General features: G+C 32.2%; 1 protein-coding gene across 1 annotated transcript in view; it reads right to left on the minus strand.

Moving 5' to 3' along the window:
* AKAP9 (A kinase (PRKA) anchor protein 9) overlaps window positions 1–4,245 on the minus strand; it is an 87,527-nt gene extending 83,282 nt beyond the window's left edge. The window contains exon 1 of the mRNA XM_010296234.1: window positions 4,210–4,245. The gene's annotated coding sequence lies outside the window, so the exon portion shown is untranslated. The remainder of the gene's footprint in view (window positions 1–4,209) is intronic.
* Window positions 4,246–9,317: the final 5,072 nt, after the last annotated feature.

The raw sequence follows: 9,317 nt of genomic DNA on the forward strand, positions 1-9,317 counted from the left end.
TGTAATGAAAATAATTACAATAATTTAATATAACTATGGTTAATAACTTCTGAAGAATAACAATTGATTTTTCTTATAATATCATGGCTTAGTGCATTTATATATATTAATAACACGCAACAGAAGATTTCTTTATGTAATGGTTAAGGTTGAGATATAGAATTTCATTAACATTTCCAAAAAAACCCCCAACTTTGTAGACTTCACATTAACCATCTTTTCAGAGGTATACTGTGCAAATTGGGAAGAGAGTCAGTAAGAGAAAAAAAAAATCAGGTGGAACAGTCTTTCAGTTATATCATAAAACTGAGGCATATGGAAAAATATATGGGGGCAACTTTACTTTACACAGTTAAAAAAACAAAAAAAAGTTCCAACTGTTGGAAAAAGCTTAACTTCCCTTAGTTCTGAGTTTAGACCATATCCTTAAATAGCTGATCACCATTATAATTTAATTTAAGAGTATGCAGGTAGGTCTCATTCTTGCCCAAACTGAGTAATTTGTTACAAAAGGCAAGATGGTCATATGAAGGATTTATCAGTCTTCAGTTTAGCTACTACCTTTGATTGTGTAGGTATTGAGAGAGGTGGCAGAACAAACTGAATAAGAGCCTGTATTTACAATAAAATTCTTATATAAACATTCACTGGTTCCTTCAACTTTGCTTAGACAACTCTATTGGCTTATAATTGTGTGTTTGGTAAGTGTCCTAAAGAGGGAAATACTTATCACTGAATTCCTCAAGAGAAAGGGGTGAAGAATTAAAAGCATCTCACGTATTTTACCAACTACAGGGAAACAAATTATTTATGAACTATTTCACTTTGAAGCATGACAGCCTTGATTTCAATATAATTTCTGGCAAAGAATCACTAAAAAGAATACAGATGTTCTAAACAATGAGGGAAAAGATGGATCAACCTATGTTTCTACAAATGTGTGGTTTCTTATCATTCTGAGGATGAGGTCATATATCTGAAAAAATGGTAAGCGCAAGATTTCATACAACTTCATAATTATGTTGTTACAGACAAAATTTAACTTATTCTCATCATCTTCAACTGAAAAGGCTTCAGGTCGCTTTATTTACATGGTGGCCATGAATATAAGTAGAGCTTTTAATAACAAAAATAACATTATAGCTGACATGAAACATATTGAAAATTCAGTTCCTAAAATATGTGCATTCCTAAATATGTTGTCTCCTCACTGCAGATACCAACCAATTACAATGAATTGGAATTAAAAAGAGCTTATGAAGACAGCAACTCTCATCACTTGAATTTGTTCTTCACCAGACCCAGTATAATGTTAACATTCACAAGTTTTGTATTGCCTACTTGTATCTTAGAAAATAACTCTTGGGGAGCTAAAAAGTCTTTTTGGAGAAATGAGAATAAGAAGTGGCTAGAAATGCATCTGTCATTGCACTTTTGAGGAAATCTGCAATTTTGATGAAATCTGCACATTCAGAAGGCACTCTGCTGTAATTCTATCGTCTTTAGTATCTCAAAAAAATTGCTCCCTAATATAATTCTGCAGGCACCTACAGAAGTCTTTGAAGAATGAAGCAGGGTAAAGTTAAGTGTTTAGATGTGAAAATTAATTTTAAAATGAGAGCTTCCAATTCAACTGATACTAACAACAAAACACTAAAAATCAGAACATATCCACAATTATCATGAGGCTTTACGCCAGATCTTTTCTGTATTCTGTCTCCTTGTGCAAAGATGTGTTTTCTTGAGCTTTTGCAATCGGTCTGCAACACTGCCTCCTACAACCTCAGAAGCGATCAAAATTTCTTAGTCTTATTTCATTATATATGTAATACCTCTCACTTGTAAAAATACACGAACATCAATACCATTGTCAACTGTGTTCAAGGGTTCATTCTTCACATACCGCATATTCCATTTAATAGTAATCACATACCATGGTGATGCATATTCTAAAAAGGTACAGTAAGGTCGTAGCAGTTGTTCAAAAGTGTATTTGCTATACTCTCAATGGCAAACTGTGTGTACATACTGCCCTATCATGTTACCATACATAAAGCAAACTCAGATTCTTTTTGTTCTTCGATACTTTAACTCCTTGGACAAAATAAGTAACATTTTATCTATGAAAAATACTAAATGTTTAAACCGCTTTTTTTCCCCCCAGGTAGAGTTTGCTTCAACGCCTTGCACCTATCCCTCCATAAAAATCTTTTTTCTTTCCTTCATTTACAGCATTCCCCAGCAGCTGGACTGGAATCTTTGATTCCAAAAGTGCCAGTCTCAGACTTTTTTTTTTTAAATTTGCATCACAAAAAACATGCCATAAGAACGATCACAACTGACCAGAGCAAGGGTCCATATGGTTCAGTACTCTGTGTTTGAAAGTAGCCAATAATGAATGTGAGGGAATGTTTTCCTGTGCCTTCTCCCAACACACCTGAAGAAAGTGAGGGTGCTTATACACAAGGACAGGAAGAAGAAGTAGGAGAGAAAGAGTCAAACTGAGGAAGAGAGGGACAGGAAAAGATTTCAACTAAAAAGGCTGAGACGGAATCTATGGGGGAAACTGTAACTGGGATTTAATGAGGGGGGTTGGAAAATAAAACTAGTGCTTTCACCTAGGACAAGTTGAGCTGAACATTAGGAGGACTGCAACATAAGAAAGAGGGAATAAAGGAGAAGAGGTTTTCAAGGGTGAGGGAGAAAAAATACTAAAAGAAAGAAGGAAAAACAATGCTTGGATGAAGTTGAAAAGTCTGGGAAAGAAACTGGACTTTGCAATGACTAAGGAAGGAAAAGGAAGAATTGAAACAGGCTGAAAAGCCTATAAAACTGAGCTAAGAAACCAAGCAAGGGGAAAAAGGGGATGGGCAAGGGAAGGTGAAAAGATTGACAAGAGCTATTACAAATAAGGGAAAATTTACAAACACCTAGGGGATAGAAAACAGACACAGAGTTGGTCAAGAGAATAAGCTGGGAGAAGGAGCAAGTGAAGACAGAACATTTAACCTGAGAAAAAAACATCCTTCCAGTTTTCAGGGCATGTCTAGACTGCCCACTGTCGTTAATGATTTTACTTCTGCACCATGCAGTGCGACAGGTCAGGGACACATTGTCTGGTGTGTACATTCCTTTAGGCTTCAGAATAAACAGCTATAATGCTAGTTCGAAACAAATAGTTACTGTAAGGTGTAGTCACCTTCTCTTACAAAAGGATAAATAAAGAGATGAACAAAATATTCTACAACAAATTTACTTTAGCAACGGAGACTCATTTGATTACTTCATCCCCTCTTGTTGCCAAGCTTAAGTTTCTGGGGTGTGTTTTGCAAAAGCATTTAGCACAGAATGGCAAGATTGTCACTACAGAAAGTGGTTGAGATACGAAAAACTAATTTTTTAAACTAGAAATAATATTTACTGTACTTGGATATTCCCCGGCTATTTCTTGCAAGCATGATCTGGACCCACATTTATGCATGAGGTAATTTACTCCTTACAAACATTGCAAGCTCTTTTATCTGGCAAGACCAAAGTTCTAGATATGCTACTACCCTTCGACATGAGAGAGATGAATAGTAGAAGTCAGTGTGCAGTGGGTGACCCCAGCCAGCAGCTAAGCCCCCCTGCCCCCCGCCCAGTCATTCACTCCCCCAACCAGTGGGACAGAGGAGAGAATCGGAAGGGCAAAAGCAAGAGAAACCCACGGGCTGAGATAAAGACAGCTTAATAAGTGAAAGAAAACAAAACAAAACCTCCAAACTACACCCAACGCAAAGGCAATCGCTCACCACCTCCCACCAGCAGACTGACGCCCAGCCAGTTGCTGAGCAACGACTGCTGTGGAACTCATTAAAACGCAATCAACTTGTTAAACAGTTTCACACAGAATTAGTAGAAATTATGCACAGCCACAACTCCAGCGGGCTCACAAAGCATTAATACAACTGTAATGATGACGTTGTTACAACAGTTCATACATTTACTGCATTATTGATTACAGTAGCCATCCCATTATGTAGTTGACATAATGATTGCTTTAATGGTACATTAATCATACCAGTAATGGCATGAAACAGCTTTGGCTATAATATCACATCTGCTCTTTCTTTCCTTCTCTTTTTGAAAAACAATGCACAGCAAGGCAGTAAACATGGGAAAGAAAAAGTTGAAAAAGAAAAGTTAGGAAAAGCTTTACTTAAGTCTTACCTCAGAACTGTAATCTTCTACTGTGGTGGCAATTTCACTTTCTGGCTAAAATAAAATATTAAAATATTTACAATGATGGCACTCTAAAAATACTAAACAAGACATTTTCCATCTGTTTCTGAGAATGTAGATTGTATTCGAAAATATTAAGGTATACACGAATTTGATTAGAATATATATAAGACCACCTTCACTTCCTTGAAATCCCGGCTTTAAAATAAAAAAAGTTACTTTGCTGTTCAACTACCATCATGGAAACTTTATAATTACATGACAGAGTCTTCTAAGAAAAATACAACCTACAGGTACAAAATAATATTTTGGAAATGTAACATAATTTGGGGAGGGGGGTGTTTGTTTTTGTTTTTTTTAAAGAAATAAGGAGTACCAAGAAAAGGACTTTTCTCTGATAGATCAATTCCACCTAATTAGGAACTTTGGTAGCCTAAGAAGATTATCATAGAATCTTTGGGTTAGAAGGGATATAGAACATAATCATACATAGAATGTCATTTCATACATGTGAGACTTTTGATGATGAATTTTAAAACAAACACTCACATTCTCCATCAGCTTCCACAGAAACCAAAGAAAGGTAAAAGTGATCAGGAAGAACAAGAAAAAAGACTCAAATCTTGTGATCTAATGAATTGGAGCAATTAAAGCAAAGCCTTAACAAACTTAGCATAAACATGCCATGGAAGATGCCTGAATTAAATACAGAGTATCTTGATAAACTACACACGATGTATCAGGTTTGAGAATCAAGATGTTAGTAGGAATATATGCAAAATATTCCAATTATCTATATAAGGTGCACTACTGGGGAACAAGTACATATCCTTTTGAACTCAAAAAGTGTAATTTAAGTTAAAACTACTTTAGCAAAAAGGAGGTATACATAATAGGGCTTTTCCAAAATTCACTTAACTCATTAGCCAGCCTCACATTAAATCGGTCTCCATTTTACACTGAATTCTGTCAGGATTATTTTCAAAGAAACATAGTCAATTTTGCATCAGTAGGTATAAGTAAAATTTGGAACTGTCAACTGCATTTTGTTTTATTTTGTTTTTTTAAAGAAATCTGCCACTCACACCTACTGGTGCTCTGCAGTTTTTACAACCCCAACATCATCAATTTGATATGTTTTGAATCCACTATGTAGCTCCACAATGTAATTAACCTAAAAAAGGGTCATTATTTTATGTACAGAATGCACAAAAAGAACTTAAAATATGAATGTGGAAGCTAAAATTCATACAGTGCATATGATTTTAAAAATTGAAAAGGTCTACCTTAAAAATAAGCCACAAAATGAAACAGAAATCAAAATTATGTTTTAGAACTATAAGGTGACAAAAGTGTTTCTGCTGTGGAATACACAATTAGTACTTAACAATATATATATTTTATTCATATTATGTATATACTTATATTTGTGTATATATATGCATATAAACACACATGAATTTTACCTATTGTTTGTAGTCTATGCCCTTGGTTTAGGACAAAGTCCTCTGGAAGGAATAAAATCAGGGAAAATCACACTGTTATTTATTTTTATAATAGATATGAGAGAGATATTTTTTTGTAAGAGATAATAAATGTATGGTCATATCACCCTACAATCTTTCATGGTTTCTTCCAGTTCATGGAAGAACTGGTTAGGTTCTTCCTAACAAAGAAAGATTGGAAGTATTCCTACAGAAGCTCAGAAGTATTCCTATAAATTTACATATTTAATTCCACCTGGTGACTCTTGAAGTTCTTTATAGCATCCATGCAATACAAGCACTTCTCCAACATGCAAAAAACAAGGACAAGCAGTCTAACTTCGTATATAGCTTTTCCTTGTAATACTTTTGAATTATATAAACAGCCCCTTGTTTATAAGAAAGATGGTAAATGAATGTTTAGATCCTGGTATAAGCTCAGGATAGAGCTAGTATATACATAATCATAGTAAAAGGCAAAAAGGCAAAGAACTTGTAGATTGAAGCTTAGGGTAGAGTGAGAAAACATGAATTCTCAAAGGCAGGCAATTACTGAAGATAATTCTCTAATTTTTAATGGTAATTTGGCCAGATACAAGATTTTAAAATATCAATACCAATCTAACATTAAAAAACCCCTAAAATAACAAAAAAAAAAAAAAAAAAAAAAAAAAAAAAAAAAAAAAAAAAAAAAAAAAAAAAAAAAAAAAAAAAAAAAAAAAAAAAAAAAAAAAAAAAAAAAAAAAAAAAAAAAAAAAAAAAAAAAAAAAAAAAAAAAAAAAAAAAAAAAAAAAAAAAAAAAAAAAAAAAAAAAAAAAAAAAAAAAAAAAAAAAAAAAAAAAAAAAAAAAAAAAAAAAAAAAAAAAAAAAAAAAAAAAAAAAAAAAAAAAAAAAAAAAAAAAAAAAAAAAAAAAAAAAAAAAAAAAAAAAAAAAAAAAAAAAAAAAAAAAAAAAAAAAAAAAAAAAAAAAAAAAAAAAAAAAAAAAAAAAAAAAAAAAAAAAAAAAAAAAAAAAAAAAAAAAAAAAAAAAAAAAAAAAAAAAAAAAAAAAAAAAAAAAAAAAAAAAAAAAAAAAAAAAAAAAAAAAAAAAAAAAAAAAAAAAAAAAAAAAAAAAAAAAAAAAAAAAAAAAAAAAAAAAAAAAAAAAAAAAAAAAAAAAAAAAAAAAAAAAAAAAAAAAAAAAAAAAAAAAAAAAAAAAAAAAAAAAAAAAAAAAAAAAAAAAAAAAAAAAAAAAAAAAAAAAAAAAAAAAAAAAAAAAAAAAAAAAAAAAAAAAAAAAAAAAAAAAAAAAAAAAAAAAAAAAAAAAAAAAAAAAAAAAAAAAAAAAAAAAAAAAAAAAAAAAAAAAAAAAAAAAAAAAAAAAAAAAAAAAAAAAAAAAAAAAAAAAAAAAAAAAAAAAAAAAAAAAAAAGTCAAAAACTATATCATGCTCCATCGGTTTAGATGCGCAGTATCTGTTAGCAGAATAAATAATCTTCCTAAAATACCTCCTTCAATCCTGCATCTAGACAGTTTTTTTGGCTGTTAAGACCAAGTATTTTTGCCAAGGGATTTACTGAAGATAAGTACAGAAAGACGGCCAAATGAACTCCAGTTAAATGGATCCAACTTCTGTGCTAAGGGGTTCACCCAAACCCTGCTAAAAATCAGTTAGAAAGACTTAAATCCTATGAGCTCACACATTAGACTCCAACACTGTAAGACTTAATACCATTCTTTTGCTGTCAGAATCAATAACATTACAAGTACTCAACATTTTCCAGGCACTCATCTTGCCCTCCAAGCAGCTGTGTTCTGTTCCTAAGACCTGACCAACCTTATTTCAAAATCCAGTTCCTTCTATTATTAAGCCACTCGTTCTGTATGCTTCAATTCTTTCGTCAACAGAAGTAATTAGGTTTTACACAGCTCATCTGTCTGAGCCACAGGGGTCCAGTTTGAAAGGAAATACTTCAAAAATTCATATATACACACAGTTAGCAGCACATCTTTTGACAGGATAATGCCAATGAAGCTATTCACCAGTTCTCTCAATACTTTTTGGAATTTGAAATAGGTTTCTGTTCCACTCTGACGTCAGGTTGTTAGTTTGCATATATTCTACCACCTATGACCCACAGCATTTTCTTGCTACAAACAGCTATTCCCTTCTGGCAAGATGTTTTCATTCTTTACTTAATATTTTCTTCACTAACAACGTGGTTGATAGTTAAAATACACTGAACAGACATCTCAAAGACTTCATAGGCAACTATCTCCATCAGCTCTGCAGCTAGTACCTTTAATGATAACACTTAAGTATTCAGAAAATTAGAAACATTTTAATCCGTATGCATTCTTCAGAGGAAATACTGCAAGATGATATAAAAAAGGAAGTTATCAGCGTGCAGAACACAGGAGGCCCATTTCAGAGTAACTTGTTTCTGTATGCAGTCAAGCATTGCTCAGAAGTCATGTTCTTCGGCACTGGACACCCAACATAATCACAGGATTCACAAAAGAACTCTAAAATGTTTTGCAAGAATGGACATCCAGTACTAAACTACTCCAATTGCAATGGATGAGAGTATTAAAGGACAAGAACCAAGACTAAGTATTCATGGAACAGAATTCTACCTGAAGTAAGTTACTGACTTTTTTATGGTATCAGTGTAAACTGTTACAAGAATGTAACTACAAAATTCTGGATTCATTCTTGAATGTGTATTAGCCAGTTGTAGAAGTAAAATCACGGTTATTTTAGCTTGGCCAGTTTCTCATGGGTCACCAGTGATCCACAGATGATCACAACCTGAGTAAGACTAATTAAGAGAACCGTGACTAGGAAAGGAAGCAAAAAGAATGCAAACTGAAAATCCCAGTGACGAAACCCTCTCTATAGGTCACCCTGAGCTTTATGGGCCTTTAATATTTTTAGAACATTCTGAATATGAGTTGCTATTCTTATATATTGCCTTGTCATGCTTTTCTTGGTTCCTAATCTGAAAACCATTCAATTCAAAGGAATATATTCCCTGGTAATTTATGACCCACACCAATTGACTACAATCAGATTATAAATAGAGTATATCTTAGTGGAGATAAACCCCTGAAAAATCTGAATACAATCTGCATCTGTACCCCACTCCTCAGTGTAATGACTTTCTGTATTAGGAAACAACATAAACAGAGAGGTAATCTAAGCATTTAATTAAGTTTCTATTTTTTGGTAACACAGCCTTATAAATGTTTAATCTAAAATGAAATACTCTAAATCTGCAAAGATCATTCTTCAGTACAGGTAATTTCCATGTCAGTAAATCTCATGTATCAGTATTTACAGAGAGAAAGGAAGACATCGTACCAGAGGTTGTCTTATGCATCAAAGAAAATTGGCAAGATATCCCAGCAATCTTTTGGCCAGACAGTGAATGGAAAGATGACTGGCTTCAGTCAGAACCTATGCTGCTGAGGATCCATTCTCTTGTGACACTGACTTTACTATTGAACAGACCATTTCCAAACATTTGTTTATCTTCATTCTCCAATTTCAAAACATTTTTAAAAGGATGATAGATTATCTGAAGTGACTGGGCTAATTTTTACTACATTTTATTTATCCATCCTTTTTCTTC

The sequence above is a fragment of the Phaethon lepturus genome, unplaced genomic scaffold (genome assembly GCF_000687285.1).
Source record: "Phaethon lepturus isolate BGI_N335 unplaced genomic scaffold, ASM68728v1 scaffold361, whole genome shotgun sequence".
NCBI lineage: Eukaryota > Metazoa > Chordata > Aves > Phaethontiformes > Phaethontidae > Phaethon > Phaethon lepturus.